The sequence below is a fragment of the Narcine bancroftii genome, chromosome 2 (genome assembly GCF_036971445.1).
Source record: "Narcine bancroftii isolate sNarBan1 chromosome 2, sNarBan1.hap1, whole genome shotgun sequence".
Taxonomy (NCBI): domain Eukaryota; kingdom Metazoa; phylum Chordata; class Chondrichthyes; order Torpediniformes; family Narcinidae; genus Narcine; species Narcine bancroftii.
This window is the reverse complement of record NC_091470.1, coordinates 291,683,134-291,702,393: the sequence shown is the minus strand read 5'-3', so window position 1 is coordinate 291,702,393 and position 19,260 is coordinate 291,683,134. Positions and strand designations below refer to the sequence as shown.

The 19,260-nt window shown below is 40.6% G+C and overlaps 1 protein-coding gene across 10 annotated transcripts in view; it reads left to right on the top strand.

Moving 5' to 3' along the window:
- Positions 1-19,260, top strand: part of sgk3 (serum/glucocorticoid regulated kinase family member 3) — a 107,768-nt gene that overhangs the window by 21,356 nt on the left and 67,152 nt on the right. For 6 of the 10 annotated variants that reach the window (XM_069921349.1, XM_069921341.1, XM_069921342.1 and 3 more), the window contains exon 1: positions 3,291-3,625. The exons of 2 other annotated variants lie outside the window; for them this stretch is intronic. The gene's annotated coding sequence lies outside the window, so the exon portion shown is untranslated. Of the gene's footprint in view, positions 1-3,289; positions 3,626-4,382; positions 4,552-19,260 lie in introns of those variants that run through there. 2 more of the 10 variants (XM_069921351.1, XM_069921348.1) reach the window with 2 other exon arrangements.

Genomic DNA, 19,260 nt, shown 5'->3' with positions numbered 1-19,260 from the left:
ATGGGGATTTTCCACAAGCTTGCCAGCTTGTCATGTTCCAGTCCCAGCTGCTGCTGCTGAACTGTAGAACTGTAAAACTCAATTTTCTCTCTCTCTTCCTCTCCCCTGGAGAAAAGCCTGTTTGACTCCCTCTGCTTGCAAAACTACATGGCCCTCTTAGAACAGCAAACTGCACTCAGACAGCCTGCTGTTCTGAACATAATCCTCCGAGTTCTTTCAACTGTTGCTTTTCAAAACAACAATCCATTAGTGAAGTCCCTTGGGCACTCTTCAAAGTTTTTGCAAAGGCACTCAGACCCAGGCCTGTCTGGCTTGAGCAGAGCTCCAGTATTTTAAATGAGATCTGTTTTGAAGTGTTTGTATGTGACCTACACTAAAAAAAAACTTGCCCCAATTTATCTCCCAAAAACATATCTTTATACAATATAAAATACAACATAATGTGTCACAGTTATAAGAGGAAAGGTGAAACATTGATTTGGCTCTGTGAAAGGAGATAGAGGAAAAAGAGAAGAGAAAAAACCCTAGAGGAAAGGAGACAGCGAGAAGAAGATGGGGCGGGTGGGGGGTGTTAGGGAAATGAAAACCAGAGAAGATGGTTTGGGGTACCCAGATGGAAGATTAGGTGTTTTTCCTCCAATTTGCAGGTGGTCTCAATCTGGCCATGCATGGCCAGGCATGTCAGCAACGGAATGGGGTGAGGAAGTGAAATAAGTGGCCAATGGGAGATCCACGGTATTGTGGCAGACAGAGGTGAGGTACTAAACAAAGTGATCTCTGAGTCTGTGTCCAGTCTCTCCTATGTAGAGGAGACCGCAGCAGGAGCACCGGATGCAGTAGGTGATCCCTACATGTTCAGAAGTGAAGTGTTGCTTCACTTGGAAGCACTGTTTGGGTCACTGTATGGTGGTGAGGAATGAGATGTGGGTGTAAGTGGAACATCTTCTGCAGACACAGGGGATGCCAAGGGGATGATTGGTGGTGAGGGAGAAGTGGATGAGGGTATGAAGAGGGGAGTGATCCCTGTGGAAGGCAGAGAGTGGAAGAGAGGGGAATATGTGTCTAGTGGTGGGATCACGTAGTAGGTGGAGGAGGATATGTTGGATGGATGCTGAGGCTGATGGGGTGGTAGGGTGAGGACAAGGGGAATCCTGTCTTTGTTGTCCATGAGGCAGAGGCGGCCAGGGCAGATTTGCAGGTAGTGGAGGATATACGGGTGAGGGCTGAGTTCATGATAGTAGAGGGGAAACTATATTGTTTGAAGAGGGAGGACATCTCTAATGATCTGGCATGGAAGTTCTCATCCTGGGTGAAGATGCAATAGAGATGGAGAAATTGAGAGAAAGGAATGGGAATCTTTACAGGGGACATGCAATGAAGAGGTATTGTTGAGATATCTGTGGGAGTTTGTTGGTTTGCAGAGGATGTCTGTAGAGAGTTTGACTCCTGAGATGGAGAAAGAGAGATCAAGAAAAGTGAGAGTTTTGCTAAAAATGGGCATGAAGCAGCATCAAAGTAGTTGGTGATGTAGTGGAGAAAGAGTTGAGGGGCCTTGCCTATTTAGCCTTGGTCCATGTAGGAAAGAAAAAGGGAGGCATAACGAGGCCCATACAGGTACCCATGGCTACCTCTTTGACTTGGAGAAAGTAGGATAAGTCAAAGGACAAATTATTGAGGGTGAGGACAAGTTTTACCAGCCAGAGGAGGGCAGAGATGGAAGGGGACTGATTGAGTCCATTGTCAAGAAAGAAACAAAGTGTTTTGAGGCCTTTGATATGGGGGTTCGAGGTTTATAGTGATTGCATGTCCATGGTAAAGATGAGGTCGTTGAGTGTAGGGAAATGGAAGTTGTTGAAGTGATGGAAGGCATGTGAAATATCCCAGATGTAGGTGGGGAGGGGACTGGATCAAGGTAAGTCGATACCAGTTCAGTGGGACACAAACATGCAGATACAATCAGTGTGCTGGGACAATTGGTTTGTGGATTTTGGGTAGATGGTAAGAATGGGCAGTGGGGGGATTAGGAAACAATGAAGTGATGAGTTCAGTGATAGTGCACAACAGTGATTGATGAGTTTTGGTGGGGTTTTTTGGAGGGGTAAGTAAGAGGAGGTGACTGAGAGTTTTTGTCTGGATTCAGCCAGAGAGAAGTCAGTGTGCCAGAGCATAACAGCACACTGGGATTGGTTTGGAGAAAGTGGAGGGCCAGGCATTCTGAGGGGGTGAGATTGGAATGAGTAAAGGGAGTGGTGAAGTCAAGACAGTTGATGTCATGCCGGCAGTTGGAAATATAGAGGCCCAGAGCAGGCAGAAGACCAGAATGAGGTTTCCAGGAGGAGAAAGAAGGTTTAAAGCAGGAGAAGGGGTCTGTAGTGGGGTGTGGATTATCCTGGTCGTAGAAGTGTGCACTGAGCCAGAGCCAACAGAAGAAGAGTTCAGCATCATGGCATGCATGGAACTCATTGTTTCTTAATATTTGACTGGAGGAAATTAGATCTTGGATAGTGCACAAGCAGTCTAAAAATACAGATGCATTAAAAGATTAAGGGAGGTCTTGAATAGTGTTAGATTCATCAGCATAGAAGATGGCTCCTTTACCTGTCAATGAGCAGAAAAGAGCAAATCATATCAAAAGAACTTGGATTTCATGTTCTCAGATTATATCGAAGTACTTCCAAAAGTAAAACATGTAAGTCTGCAGACACTGTGGTCGAAGTAAAAACAATCCTGGAGAAGCAGGTCAAATAGTGTACTTTATTTAACCAAAAAAAGCATTTCAGGCTTGTTGATCTCGCTTTTGATGTGCAAACATTGTAATTTGGATTTAAGAATAACTAATTGATGTACTATTTAGAGGTAGAAATATCAATGAGATAGATGTTTGATTTGGTTGTAATGCCATTTCTGAGCTTTTAAGAACCTTTTGAGGTCTTGTCTGGGTGAAAACCACAGAAGACATTCATAGACGAAGTTGTGGAAATGGTGTTACCCCTAGCTGGAGTTTCTGGAACCAGGGATGGTTTATTCTGGAAAAGAAAAGTAAGAAATCTGGAATGATTATGGGAAACGGCTCCAAGGAAAAATAAATTGAATGGTAGAGTAGACACAAGGGACAAAAGAGCTTAATTGTGCTGCAACTTGTTATATTCACCTGCTTAATGTAATCTTTGTTCATGGCATCTCTTGTGGAAAATTGCATTTCTCTGTGCTAAATTTTGGTGTTCATGCAGCGAACTGAAGGTTGCAGTAGGGGTCGCACACTCGCTGGCAAGTCCACTCAAGCGCACACCGCTGAAGGGCCATGGGAAACTGGAATACCAGTTTGAAGTTGTAACCCGACTGACGTTCATCGGTTTGGGTCCTACTTCATAAAATAGAACATGTGACAACTTTGCTGACTGGTCAGGTTAGTTTGTGAAGACACTTCTTTGTTGAAACTCGGTGGAAATAAGCCAGTGGTTCTTCCACGTCAGAGATTTTAGCAAGAAGCTCGGGGAAGAGCAGAGCAAAATAGATCAGAGAACCTGGGGGTGCAGAAGACTTTGGACTGGATCAAAGAGCGTTGGATCTTTATCGATGCAACTCGCCCACGACAACTGTGGGACTTGGCGTTAAATGTTCAAATGTAAGTTTAAGTAATTTATGAAGGAGTTTGGGTTATTTGCAGAGGCCCGACCAGTAACATTCTCAGTGCACAACTTGTCGACCTCGTTACACCGGCACCTCATTAGAGGGTATATTATAAGTCTGTCTTTGTCCTACTGCTTTCTGTGTATATTACGGTGACGATTTCTAGTGTAGAAGGTAGAAACTTAGTTCGGTATTACCGGACATCATAAATTTGATATTTATTTACTGAACAGTAGAAATCGCCAGCATAAAGAGTTTTAAAAGCGCAGTGAAATTAACATTAGAAAGTACTTGAAATGCCCACTGTCCCCCGAACACTCCAGACCCGGAATTGGTACGAGGGCCTTCCATCGCAGAATGGGGACGCGCGCGGCCGAGGGGCGTGCAGCGCAGAATGGGGACGCGCCCCGCCCGCTGGGGTCTCCCAGCGCGGAATGGGGACGCGCCCCGCCCGCTGGGGTCTCCCAGCGCGGAATGGGGACGCGCCCCGCCCGCTGGGGTCTCCCAGCGCGGAATGGGGACGCGCCCCGCCCGCTGGGGTCTCCCAGCGCGGTATGGGGACGCGCCCCGCCCGCTGGGGTCTCCCAGCGCGGTATGGGGACGCGCCCCGCCCGCTGGGGTCTCCCACCGAGGAATGGGGACGCGCCCCGCCCGCTGGGGTCTCCCAGCGCGGAATGGGGACGCGCCCCGCCCGCTGGGGTCTCCCAGCGCGGAATGGGGACGCGCCCCGCCCGCTGGGGTCTCCCAGCGCGGAATGGGGACGCGCCCCGCCCGCTGGGGTCTCCCAGCGCGGAATGGGGACGCGCCCCGCCCGCTGGGGTCTCCCAGCGCGGAATGGGGACGCGCTCCGCCCGCTGGGGACGATCGTCGATGGAAATTGACAGCTGATTCCAGAACTTGAAGTGGGAAACAGGACAAACAGTAAGTTCTTTGGCAAATGTAGATGAAAACTTTTTCACCTTCGTTCTCAAACAAGACCGTGGCATCAAAGTCTTTGGTCTTTTGTTTCCCTGTGTGCAAAGGTGGCTGATTCGATAATTCTGAGCTCGAAAGTTCCTTTTCGCAGAGATGACTAAAGTCATAAAAGTTTAACAGCAGGGAAACAGTCTTCAGTCCTTACTGACCATTGACTAACTAAGCTAGTACCATTTGTCTGGGCTTGGCCCATTTCCCTCTGTCCTAAGCCTCCCTCATCCGTGTGCAAAGTCGGCCTGAACGGTGTGAACGTGTTCTCGTGAATTCGTTTCTGCACCCAGTCGTCATTGTAAGTTCATTTACAACTCTAATTCATGCCATCAGAAAATTCTTCCGTTTGTGTACAACTTGAATGTCAAATGAATGTTGGTGCAGTTAAACTGACGTAATATGCTACCTGTTTTAAAACAAAGTGGTGGAATAAATAACAGAAGCACAAAAAATGTAGAAGCTGGAAATATGTGGAAAATCTCAGTAGGTCAGGCAACAGCTAGAGTCTTATTTCCAATCGGCTTGCATTTTCTGTTGAAAAACTAAGTACAACGGTTGCAAGTCAGGTTGCATTATTTAGTTAATGAATTTGTTGTCTTATACATTATACAATGCACATAAACATCTATGCTTTGCTGAAGCTGAAAGGAGACTTCATAAAGAAACATAATTAGTATGCATTACATTAAAAAGACATAAATACAAAAGATAGATGATAAATATTAAATAATGGTGTCAGTGGACAAGATGCTTTATACTTTGTGTGCTTTTGAAAGATTTTGAAAGTTACAATATTCACAAATGGTTTGCACGCACATCAATGGCTTTGATTTATGTAAATGTCATCATTTCAAATGCTTTCTTCTCAAAGGTATTTTTGTTAAACTTTGCTGTACCCAATTCTGTAGAATTCACTAGGGAGAGATGGTACAACTTCTCCTAAGTTTTCTCTCCTAGCAGATTTAGAGAGAAACTGCGATGAATTTATCTAAAATTTCGCTGCAAACACAATTCCCTTCACTTTGAATTTTTAGTGAGAAGAAAGTTGATTTAGCCACAAAGTCTATGGCATAAAACTAGGATAAGACCAAAAATATTGATGTGAATCTTTGGATTAATGTTTTCTATAAGTATTATAATTTGTAATTTTTTTATAAAATTAATCAGGTTTTTTTATTTGCTTTTCAAGTGAGGAAAATAGATTTGCTTCATCTAATGTGAGCATTAACCATTAAGCAATGGTAAATAAAATGTACAAGCAAGCTAAGTTTTGTCTCAAAATGTTAGAACCATGGAATGCTACAGCACAGAAACATTCAGCTCTTCTAGTTTGTGCTGACCAATATTTTGTTAGTCTCATTGACCTGCTCCCATTCAATAGCCCTCCAGACCTCTCCCATCCATGTATCTATCCATTTTATTCTTAAAACTCCAAATCAAACCAGCATTCACCACTCCAAATGGCAGCTTATTCCACACTCCCACCACTCTGTGAAGACTTTTCCCCTAATGTTCCCCCTACTCTGTGAAGACTTTTCCCCTAATGTTCCCCCTAATGTTCCCCCTAAATCTTTCCCCTTTCAGCTTAAAACTTTGACCTCTCGTATTCATCTCCTCCAATCTAAGTGGAAAAAGCCTACTCCCATCCATTCTGACTGAACCTCTCATAATCTTGTAAACCTCTATCAAATTTCCCTTATTCTTCTTCACTCCAAGAAATAGTCCTAACCTTTTTAATTTTTCCCTATTACTCAACTCCCAAAGACCTGGCAACATCCTAGTAAATCTTCTCTGCTTTCTTTCCATCTTATTTATGTCCTTCCTGAGGTTTGGCGACCAGAAATGCACACAATATTCCAAATTTGGCCTCACCAGAGTCTTAAAACAACTTTAACATATGTTCCAACTCCTATACTCAATATTTTGATTTATAAATTCTAAGGTGCCAAAATCTTTCTTTACAACCCTGTCCACCTGCGATACCACCTTCAGGGCACAGTATATCTCTATTCCCAGATCTCTCTGCTCTTCTGCCCTCCTCAGTGCCCTACCATTTACTGTGTATGCCCTATTTTAATGTGCCCTTCCAAAATGCATCACCTCACTCTTGTCTGCATTAATCTCCATCTTCTGTTTTTTGGCCCATTCTCCCTCTGCAAGCTTTGAAAATCTTCCTTGATATCCACAACACCTGCTATCTTTGTAATCAGCAAACTTGCTGATCCAATTTACCACATTATCATCCAGATCATTGATATAGACAACAAACGACAATAGTCCCAGCTGTGGCACACCACTGAGTCACAGGCCTCCAGTCTGAGAAGCAGCCATCCACTGCCATTCTCTATTGACCATTCTCTTTCTCCCTGATGTTGATTGACCTGCTGAGCTCTTCTGGTACATTGTGTTTGGTTTCCAATCCCAGTATCTACAGTTTCCTTTGTAAGTCCAGCAGGCAATAGTCCATGTTATTATCTATATATTTTGCCTCAGCAACTAGTTCCTGAGGTTTCCACAAACATGTTACTTTCTAGGTAAAGCAGTTTCTTGTGAATTCCCATTTATTGATGGTTGCCTTCTATCAAATGTTCTTTTTTTTTTGAATATTTTATTTAAAATTTTTATCCATGTAATAATAGCAAGATACAATAGTCAAAGATTATTTTTAGTTCCATTATACATGATGGTATAAAGTCCCCAAACCCTTGCCCCTGAACAATAAAAAACCCCAAGTAAAGAAAATAAATAAATAATACGAAAGAAGCAAGAAAAGAGATAAAAAAAGAAACTAGAGAAAAGAAACTTGATTGCCAAGAAGATACCGCCAACCACATGGTTCTAACCATTCACACTTTTTAATTCTTGCAAGGAGTTTAACAACTTTCAAAGTTTAGGGAAAATATCTATAAATTAATTCCTGCAATTTGTAAACATGGGCACCAAACTTTCCAAATTACATCTTTTTTTCTTAAATTGTAAGTAACCTTCTCGAGGGGAATGCAACTATGCCTTTCTGCATTTCATTGCTCCAAGCATAGAAGAGAGTCTGATTTTCACGTTACTGCTAATCATTTTCTTGCCATTGATAATGCAATCTTTACAAATTCCTTTTGATATGTAGTTAATTTCAATTTTGGACTTATCCCTACAATATTACTTAATAAAAACAACATTGGATTTTGTGGAAATTTAATTCCTGTAACCTGTTCTTAAAAAAAAAATGTTCCCAAATGTATCTAAATTTAGGGCAGGACCAAGTGGAATGTAAAATGGTACCTATCTCTTGGCCACATATAAAACATTGATCTGATAAATCTGACTTCAATCTATTTTATTTCTGTGATGTAAGATATAATTGATGTAGAAAATTATATTTAAATAATCTGTATGTTACATTTATTGTATTTGTCATTACCATCTCAGTATAACTCCGACCAATTTTGTTCATCAAGGATTTCCATTTGTCACCTATAAAGCAAAAAGCATTATGATATCGCATCACCTGCCTCAACCTTTTGTACTGATTATTAATAAGCCAGCGGGTCAGCTTCTCAAACACAGTAAGGAGTTTGGCAGAATGGCCAATATGCATCACTTGGGAAATGCTGCAGCCACAACCATAGGACCATTGTGGGTAATGATTGGGTTGGATTATTGGTGTTAGATATTTTGACAGCAGTTGAGGTGACTGGAGAAATGTATTACTGGATCATTCACTGTGAGTTGGTCTCATTGAACTGGCTGCATTTGCATTGCAGGTAGTTCAAGGAAAGTTTTAAACTATTGAGAAGTTTGCACAAATAGATTTCCTTGCCAAAAAGTGTAAAATGTTCACTCTTCCCCAAAGTTTTAGGAAGTAAAATACAATGCTTTAAGTGAAAAGCACAGAGAAATTGAAAATCCTCTTATAATAGAAATTTATAATAGAAATTTATAAAAGAAATTTCAATCATGCATTAATTATGCAAGTTCAACTTAAGATTATTTGAGTCATTGAATTGTCCACTGCTAGAAAATTCTTTGTAAAACATTTTTGTTAATTTGATAGAGAAATAGTTCTTCTATATATTGTTTAGATATTAATTATATAGCTTTTGTATAATATAATACAGAATGAGTCACATATCAATTATCTTATGATTCTCAAAAAAATGAAGTATTATGAGAATTTCACCGCACATTCTAATATTGAGATATAATTTCTGATTATCTAAATAAATCAATCTCTTCTAGTTATAAACAAAACAAAAAAAAGAACAAAAGAAAAAAACATACTAATCTAACCCCTTCCACTAAACACGGTCACCAGCAAATAAATTGTAAAGAATCGAGTCACTGCTGGAAAATTAAAGACTCCCATATCCATATTTTCAGTAAGAACATTTGTAATTTACATTTTTATTAAAACATTTGAAATGTAGCTTTTAATTTGGAACTCTTTTCAAGCTTGTCTATATTCCATCTAAAAGCTCTGTTCCATTGCTGCCTACCACTTCCTGTCTTGAGGCAGTTTCCCATGGAACTAGAGGTCTTTCCTAGTAAAGCAGCAATTCACCTCCATATCGATCATACTACTTTAAATATTCACAAAGTGAAGAAATTACCTCCAAAGTTTTAAAGGCACTTTATAGAGAAAAAGATTTGAGCTCATCTCCATATGGAGGGTAATAAAATTGGGGCACAATTGTAATTGTGACTTAAAGGAGGATGATTTTCTTGGTGGAAAATGTCCTCTGGAGGCAGGTGAGTTCAGAAAAGTGAGTAAAAGTCCAGGGAGAAGCTACTTTGAAAGCAATGTTATTTCTTAAGGGAAATGAATTAATTTACTGAATTGTGAAAATTTATGGATAGAGTGCAACACAGTAAGACCTAATTCTGAGTATCTGGTTCTGGAGATTTACATTTGTGTTAAGCCTAGAAATTTTAGGCTTCTTAAAAATTCAGAGATGAATAATATATTCACCATGTTTCTCTTTCAACAGATGTATTGGACCTACTGAGTATTTGGAGCATTTTCATTTTTTTTCATATTTCCAGCATCTGCAATTTTTTGCTTCCTGTTGCCTTTCCATATGTCAGTAATATTCTCTTTGTCTGTAATATGAATCACGTGATTTGACAGGCTAAATTAAATTGGATTTTGTGAATACTTTATTTCAAGTTTTTCACAATTGCAAAATACAGAGAGCACTTGGCACAAGAACTGCTGATCTGTTACTTAATTCTACATATATTTTGCCTTTTTCAGAAATCACACATGAAGGGCAAATTCAATGCTCTTATGTAGAAATCTAAAGATTAGTCAGTTGAATAACTTTACTTGGGTTATTGATAAAACATTTGATTTGCCCAAGTTATTCCACTTACTATCCTAGTTTTAATGTTATTTATACAGGGTATTCATTATTCCATGATATTAGATGATATGGACCTTAGTCCGATTTTGTTTATTGGCACATCCATTACCCTAACTTCTTGGCAACGTGCTTGGTCTTGGCATCTTCAGCCAAGTAAAATAATGTTTTTCTCTTTTTTACGTGTTCTTGTTGGAATGGCTGGCAAAAGGCTAAAATGGCACCCTGGGGTGGATTGGAAGTTTCCAGATACAAAATATGTTTATTTTAAAAGAGAGAGAAATTACTTGCGATTTGTATGTGTAGTTTGCCCCCACCCCTGGTATCCAGCACCTGTGTTATAATTCGAACAAATTGGAGTTAGTTGCAGTTTCTGAGGCCTGCTGCAGACAGGTGTTCAGAGGATTTGACAGCATTAATGCCAAGTGCATAAAATTGTGTTCCCAGGATTCGTATTACAAGAATTTCTACAGATATGTGGTGGAAAGTGTGCTGACCAGCTGCATCACGGACTGGTATGGGGACACCAATACCCATGAGCGTAAAGCCCTCCAAAAGGTAGTGGACACAGCCCAGGACATCACAGGCAAAACCTCCCCACCACTGATTAACCTACAGGGAACATGGCTGTTGGAGAGCAGGAGCAATCATCAAAAACCCACACCACCCAGCACATGCTCTGTTCTTACTGCTGCCATCAGGAAAGAGGTATAGGTGCTACAAGACTCACACCACCAGGTTCAGGAACAGCTGCTACCCTTCCACTATTAGACTCCTGAATGACAAATTTAAGGACTCTTACTTGTCCACTTTATTGATTTTATTTTTTTATTCTTTCTGTATTGCATGGTCAGTTTATTTACATTTGTTATCTGTTTATCGATAACATGCATGCTGTGTGCAGTTTTTTGTATTGCACTATCAATTAGTGGTAATTCTGCTTCACCCTCAGGAAAAAAAAATGTCAGGGTTATATGTGATGTCAGTATGACAATAAATCTGAAATCTGAACTATATCAGACAGGCTTTAATATCTGGAATTTGAATTCAACTTTTTATGTGTTTTTTTTTAAGTGTCAGGTCTGACTCCTCACTAACCTGTCATTGTTTGAATTGAGTTATTTGACAAAGTGATAGAGGTAAGATTTATCTAAAATATCCTCAAAATTCTGATGAACATGTTTGATTTATTGTCAGAGTTTTGCAGCAAGGAAATAGGCCCTTCTACTCAACTTGTTCACACTGACCAAGCTATTACCCAAATTAATCCCATTGGCCTGTGTTTAGTCTGTCAAACCTTTCCTATGTCGAAGGGAAAAGTTCGGCGAGTTCAAAGAATAGGGGATTTGGACACAGGCTGAATGAGGAAATAATCTTTATTGAAACATGTAAGGGGCTTGCAACAGGGATAAAGTATTCTCAATCGTGCAATACAGTGCAGCCAATCACATTGGACTTAACACTAATACCAGTAACTGCTTACGCTTTTACAAGCACAGTACAACCCAGTCACATCAGACTTAATACTACTAACTGTTTATACAGACTTATCACAGCTAAGGACTACAATACGCTGTTCATTTTCTAACTTGGGCATGGCTCAGATGCTATCTACAACTACAACAGTATACAACAGCCCCGATCCCTGTGTAGTGTATACTTTACCAGTTACTCCTCCAGTGTTATCTACACGTTCATCTCAGGGCCGAAGAGCAGAAGAGACCGAGCTTCTGCATGTGCTGGGCTTTATAAGCTAGAGGGTCTAGCCCAGGTAATCATTAGGTGATTAAAGGGGCCAATGTTAAGTGCCCTGTTATAGCCTTTGCCCAGGGCATGGGAATATAAGTCCAGAGCGTATTCCCATGCACTCTGGACTTGTATTCCCATGCCCTGGGCAAAGGCTATAACAGGGCCAGCTCTGTTAGGTGGGCAGAGTCCAACCTTGATTGCGGGTGATGCGACTTCTGAGTAGATTCCAGATGGAGACCCTCCACAATCCATATTTCCACCAGGTTCCAGATGGAGAGGCCACATGACCCTCCACCCACACTACACTGTCTAAATTTCTTTTAAATGTTAAAATTTAACTTGCCTCCACCACTTTGACTGTTCATTCCATATACTCACCATCCTCTATTTTGAGAAAAAGTCAAAAGTCATTTACCCTTAAATTTATGCTTTCCAGTTTTTCTCTCAGCTGGGGAGAAAGAGACTGAACAGAACAATTCAGGGCAGTAAAGAGCAAATGGATAATTTCCAAATGATATATTTGGTCCGTTGGCATAACAGCAGCCACTTTGCACTCTGCCTTTAGAGGCGTCAGTGCAGTCTAACCAGCTATGGTAATGTCTTTTAAATTACATCTCAATTCAATTTTGGAAAACTCCACACTCCAAAGTAATCATTTTATTGGGTATGAGTACTTTTACACATCCTGACTTAACTAACTGCAGACTATCCTTTTTGTTCCTTTCCCTTTTCAGCTTCCTTCATTTTCTCCTTTGTAGAATGTTTGGATGTGAGATTGCCCAAACTTGCTCTCTGTGCTGTTTGTCCACGTGGAGAAATCTGATTGGGATGTAAAGAGCCAGATAAGCTGATTTTCTGCACCAGAGAGTCTGCCTGAGAAGCAAATCAGGTGGAGAGTGGAAACTGTTCTCGAGCATTGTAACTGGAGGCCCCACTTTTTCTGACAGTTTACTACTGTCAATGGCAATTGTTTTTAAATATATTTTTTGAAAGTCAAAAATTTAAAAATAGCAGGAGATTCTTTATAAGAGCAAAACAAAAACAGGCTGCTGGAGGGATTTAGCGGATCAAGCACCATTTATGGAGGCAATGGATATTCAATGTTTTCAGTCGAGTTCTTAATATCAGTTTTAGTTCTCTGTGCTATTCTAAGTTCAGATTTATTGTCAGAGTACATACAACCCTGAAATTATATTTCCTGCAAGCCAGGCAGAATTCAAACTTATCAGTAGGGCTAAAAACTGTATTTAAGAAAAGATATGCATTAAAAAAAAAAGAAATATAAACAAACTGCAAATACAGTAAAAAAATAAATACAGCTACTTAATCTTTTATCTGGGATCATCGGGGCCAGACACATGCCGTTTTTCGGAATCTTCCGGATTTCGGAGTCATTTTGATTTTGGTCACTTTAAGCAAATGCCTTGCTCCTAGCCCCCACAGTCTGTTGCACCCCCCCCCACCCCCATCGCCAAAGTTGCTATGCTCACCCACAAGCTTCATGTTAGAGCCTGCCAAAGAGATCTGTTCGACAAGTTCACAGTGAGGTTGAAGCTCTGGATCCATTGGATAACCATTAAATATGACAATTTTTTTAAAGAACTTATTCACTTAAGTTTTTCACTTGGAGCTCTGAATCTTCATCACATCTCATCAAATTTTAAAGCACTGAAAATTTGTGGAATATTATTCATGAGATATTAAGTAATGCAAATCATTTTAATAGTTCAAACTTTTTAAAATCACTTCTCTCCTAAAAATGTTTTAAAGGGATGTACACAACTGGGATTAGTAGGAATATCATCTCTCATGAGGGGTGGGACGAAGGGGGGAGGGCTTATAAATCTCTGGAATTGGGCATCCTGTAATACTGGGGTTACCGTGATATTTAAGATTTTGAATTGATTTAGACATGTTCAGCATAGGTACATGGCCTGAAGGACCTACTCTTGTGTTGTTCTATTCTCTAAGGGGGTGAGTTGGCATGACTAATAATTAAAGGTCACTGGATTTTGTCTGTTTCCCATGTATCAAAGACAAAATAACCATAAACTGTTTAAACATTTTTAAAAAATGATACTAGGATCATAGTGTTCTTGAGCTCTGAAACAGGCCCTTTGGCCCAACTTGACCATTCAAGCTAACCTCATTTATCGGAGTTCAGCCAATATCCCTCCAAATTTTTCCTATCCATGTTGTTGGCAAACTTTTTTGAACAATAGAATTGTTCCTGCTTCTACCATTTCCTCTGGCAGCTCACTCCATACACCCATCGCTCAGTGTGAAAAAAGTGTCCCTCCAGTCCCTTTTAAATCCATGCCCTCTGGACTTGTATTCCCATGCCCTCTGGACTTGTATTCCCATGCCCTCTGGACTTGTATTCCCATGCCCTCTGGACTTGTATTCCCATGCCCTCTGGACTTGTATTCCCATGCCCTCTGGACTTGTATTCCCTTGCCCTCTGGACTTGTATTCCCATGCCCTCTGGACTTGTATTCCCATGCCCTCTGGACTTGTATTCCCATGCCCTCTGGACTTGTATTCCCATGCCCTCTGGACTTGTATTCCCATGCCCTGGGCAAAGGCTATAACTACCTTAACTGTTTTTTTAAACATCTATAATGTCTCCTACATCCAGGGAGAAAAAAGTCCTGCTTAGAAAAGTCTCCTAATTCAAGCCCACCCGTCCAATAACATTCTGGTGAATCTTTTCTCCACCCTTTCCATATTAATGATATCCTTAATAGCTGGGTGATCAAAAATGTGCACGCTATCTCAAGGGCAGTCTCTTCAAGTCTTATACATGTGTAAATAGTGTGCAATGAAATGCTCTCAATACCTTTTGACTTTGAAGAGAGAAGACCACCAAGATTTAATAGACCTTGGATTTCCTCTATTCTGAAATTACTCTCTTCTGAAGTCGAATTTTGTGCTCTTTGTCATGTCCAGCTGCAAGTTTGGCAACAATCGGTCAAATTTGCCATTCAGACTGAGGAAATTTCAGTCAGAAAATCAGGAAGTTAAAAGCAGGACTTGCAAGTTATATTATCATTACGAATACCTAATATAAAAATATCAAATCCTTCAGGAAAAAAAATGCATGAGTTAATCACTCTTTAGAGATTGTACATGCATAGATTACAAGGGAATACCTCATGGTGAAGGAGGATATCACTACCAGCAGTTTTAAAATTATTTACATTTAATTTTTTTTAAACTCTGAAAGCAACCTGGAAATTATTGGCTGGTGAGCCTGACATCAGTAGTAGGTAAATTATTGGAAGGCGTTTTAAATGATAGGAGAAACAAGTACTTGGATAGCAAAGGACTGATTAGGGATAGTCAACATGGATTTTGTACATGGTAAGTCATCTTTAACCAATTTTATAGTGTTTTTTCAAGGAGGTTACCAGGAAAGTTGATGAAGGAAAGGCTGTGGATTTTGCTTACATGGACTTTAGTAAGGCCTTTGACAAGTTCCCACATGAGAGGTTAGGAAGGTTCAGGGGCTCGGTATTCTTGATGAGGTAGTAAGCTGGATTTGACATTGGCTTTGTGGGAGAAGCCAGAGAGTGGTGGTGGATGATTGTTTCTCAGACTGGAGCCCTGTGAATAGTGGTGTGCCTCAAAGTTCAGTACTGGGACCATTGTTGTTTGTCATCTATATCAATAATTTGGATGATAATATGGTGAATTGGATGTTTGTAAATGACACAAAGATTGGAGGCATTGTGGACAGCAAGGAAGGCTTTCAAAGGTTCCAGAGACCAGGTGGAAAAATGGGCTGAAATGGCAGATGGCATTTAATGCAGTCAAGTGTGAGGTGTTGCACATTGTAAGGACAAAATAAGAAAATTATAAGGCACTGAGGAATGCAATAGAACAGAAGGATCTGAGAATACAGATACATAACTCCCTGAAAGTGGTGTCACAGGTAGATAGGGTTGTAAAGAGAGCTTTTGGCATATTGGCCTTCATAAATCAAAGTATTGAGTATAGAAGTTTGGATGTTATGGGTAAAGTTGTATAAGACATGGATGAGGCCAAATTTGGAGTCTTGGGTGCAGTTTTGGTCACAGGAAATATATCAATAAGATATAAAAAGTGCAGAGATTTACTCAGATGTTGTCCAGTCTTCAGAAATTGAGTTACAGGGAAAGGTTAAAAAGGTTAGGTCTTTTTCCCCTGGATTTTAGAAGAAAGCTGGAAGATTTGATAGAGGTATTTAAAATCATGAGGGGTATAGACAAAATAAATGTATGTAGATTTTCTCCACTGAGGGTAGGTGAGATACAAGCCAGAAGACATGTTGCGATGAAAGGGGAAATATTTAGGGGGAATTTCTTCACACAGGGAGTCATGGGAGTGTAGAACAAGCTGCCAGCTGAAGTGGTGAATGAGGGCTTAATTTTAACATTTAAGAATAATTTGGGCAGGTACATGAATGGGATGGGGTGTGGACTGGGTGCAGGTCAGTGGGACTAGGCAGAAAAATAGTTTGGCACAGTCTAGAAGGGCAAAGGCCCTGTTTCTTTGCTGTAATCTATGGTTCTAATCATTCCTTTGAAAATGCAAAAAATAGTTAGTCACAAATGGCAGATGGCTGATACTTCTGCCATTATTACAGCTGAAAATGTATCCTGGTTGTAGGTTTCAATGGGTTAACATTTTTGTTTTGTGTTTTTGCTAAAAATCACATGGCCTTTCAACTTGAATTGGAATTACTTATTTTAAATTGGATTTACTTGACTACCATATATAGTAATTACCTATCAGTAAATTATTTAAATTCTATTTGATGTAGCTCTTTCATGGTAGATCAGATTTTTTAAAATCCCTCCTTAGTATTTGACCAGGAAGCATGCATTCCTGCAATTAAAATTAAATTACAATGTCATGAGTTTTTCATTTTTAGTTTATTTAATCATTCATTTTTTTAAAATTAAGAGTAAGCCAAGACTTTTGGAAATAGATTTACTTTTGAGAACATTTTTTATCATAATGTGGTCATAACACGATTGAAGGGTGTTTTAATTTCTGACATGTTCCAGCATTATCATGTTTTTGCACACCTAAGAATGTAGCAGGAAAAATATATGGGAATACAAAACAAAATGTGGTCCCTATTTATTGTTTTATATCTGTCTAGAACTATGTTTGTCTAATCTAATCTCCATGAATTTTTATGCCTATAGAATGATGACCAGTCATAGGGGATGAAGACAGAATTCATAGAAGAGGGAGGCATTAACATTGAGGGAGAATGTAAAATACTGCATATGTTGCAACAATGTTTTGTGAGAGGCTTACAAGAAACCTGTTTCTCCCTTTGGCAAAAGTTTCTGCCTGGACTGAAATTACTAAGGTCTTTTGTCATTTAAATCATTTATGTTAGAGTCTTCACAAGATATCTGCCCAATAAATTCACAGTGAGGTTCAAGGTCTGGATCCTGTTTTGCTCCCATTGTGGTCTCCTATCTATTGGAGAGATTGGATGCAGACTGGGAGGTTGCTTTGTTCAGGACCTTGGCTCTGCCTGCTGTAGTAGAGGGGATCTCCCAATGGTAATCCATTTCAATTCCCCACCCCATTCCCATGATGAAGATCTGTCCTGGGGCCTTGGTGTCGATGCAATCACAAAGAAGGCTTGCCAGCAGCTATACTTTGTAGAAGTTTGAGGAGATTTGGTATGTCACCAAAGACCTGCAAATTTCTACAGGTGTACCATGCAGAGCAGTTTGCATCACTATCTAGTATGGTGGAGCTAATGCATAGGATGGGAAAAGACCACAGAGAGTTGTAAACGTGGTCATAACCATCATGGGCATCGGACTTCACTCCATTGAGGACATCTCCAAGAGGTGGTGTCTTAAGAAATCAGCCTTTATCCTCAAGGACTCTCACCACCCAGGCCCTCACACTGTTACCATCAGGAAGGAAGAGTTGGAGCCTGAAGATGAGCGTCCAGTGACACAAAAACAGCTTCTTCCCCTCTGCCATCAGATTTCTGATTGGGCAATGAACCACAGACACTATTTCACTTTCTCTTTTGCATTCGTTTATTTATTTTAAAATGTAATTTGTTGCAATATTTGCACCTGATAATGCTGCTGCAAAGTGACAAATTTCATAACCTGTTTGACGATAAATTCTGATTCTCACATGTCTGTTCATTCTCTACCAGAGTGAAATCACCTGCAAATTGGAGAAACAACACATGTTCAGTCTGGCACCCTCCCACCAAATAGCATTGCCATTGACATCTCCAGATTTTGTTAGCCCCCCACTCTCCCACATCACTCCCCTTCCCCTCTCCTGATTTCTCCTTTCCTCTGGCTCTGTCTCTTTCCCTTTCCCTCTGCCTTCTTTCCTCCAACCCTGAATTCACAGAATGACACCCCCCCTCCTCCCCTGATCAAATCTCACTTTTCCTCTCCTGTCCTTTCCATGTGCAATTAACACCTTTTGTCTGTTGGCCTATGCTACTCTCCCTGCCCTATCTTCCCTTCTGCCTCAGTCATTTTAATCAGGTGTGTGCCTGCTTTGAAGAAGAATACCTTAAAGGGCTCACGTTGGAAGCATTGGTTATATATGTTTATCTCCTATGAACTCTGTGAGATCTGCTAAGTTCTTCAGCATTTTTGTTTTTACTTGTACTTCTCCAAATGTATTTTAAGTGTCATAATTGGACCAACCTCTTCCACTTCCTCTAGCAGCTCTGAGTAAAATGTTTAAAATGTCCTTTTGATCCCTTTTAAATCTTTCCCTCTTCACCCTAAATGTATTCCCTCGAGTTTGCACCCTGAGGAAAAGACTATCCACCCTATCTATTCCACTCCTGATCTTATAAACCTCTATAAGGAAAAAAAAACTACAGGAAGCTTAGGCAGTGGTGCAAATTTAAATTTAAACGTGCAGCATTGTTCAGTCCTATTTGCCCTATGAGCCCTATGCTGCCCCAATTAACCTACAACCCCGATACATTTTGAATAGTGAGGGGAAACCGGAGCCCCTGGAGGAAACCAATGCAGACATGAAGAATGTTCAAACTCATTACAGACTAATGAATTTGAACCATGGTCACTGGCACTGTAACAATGTGGCACTAACCTCTAGTCCAAGGTTCCCCAAACTGGATTCCCGTGGAACCCTGGAGTTCCATAGAAAGAAATAAGGGTTCCGTGGAAGAAATGACAGGGAGTAATGTGATTCTGTACTGGCCAGTGCACAGAGACGCGGACCGGCCCACAAAATGGCCGATGAACACGGCGACTGTGGAACTGGGGGGGGGGGGGGGGGTGACACCGGCTGTTGTCGCAGTGACCTCCTGTACAGTGGGCAGATGGGGAACACTGGTCATCCCAGGCCAGATCTCTGATGACACGAGGGCCTGACATCTGCCTCTGGGGCCTATATAATTGTGACGGCCAGAGCAATAAACCAATCTCGTTTTCCAAGGCCTTGATGTGCATGTCGCTCTTCTTCACGCACGTGTAGCATGAGCGCTACATTGGTGACCCTAACAGGCCCAACCAGCAGTTAGACCCCGAAGAAGACAGTT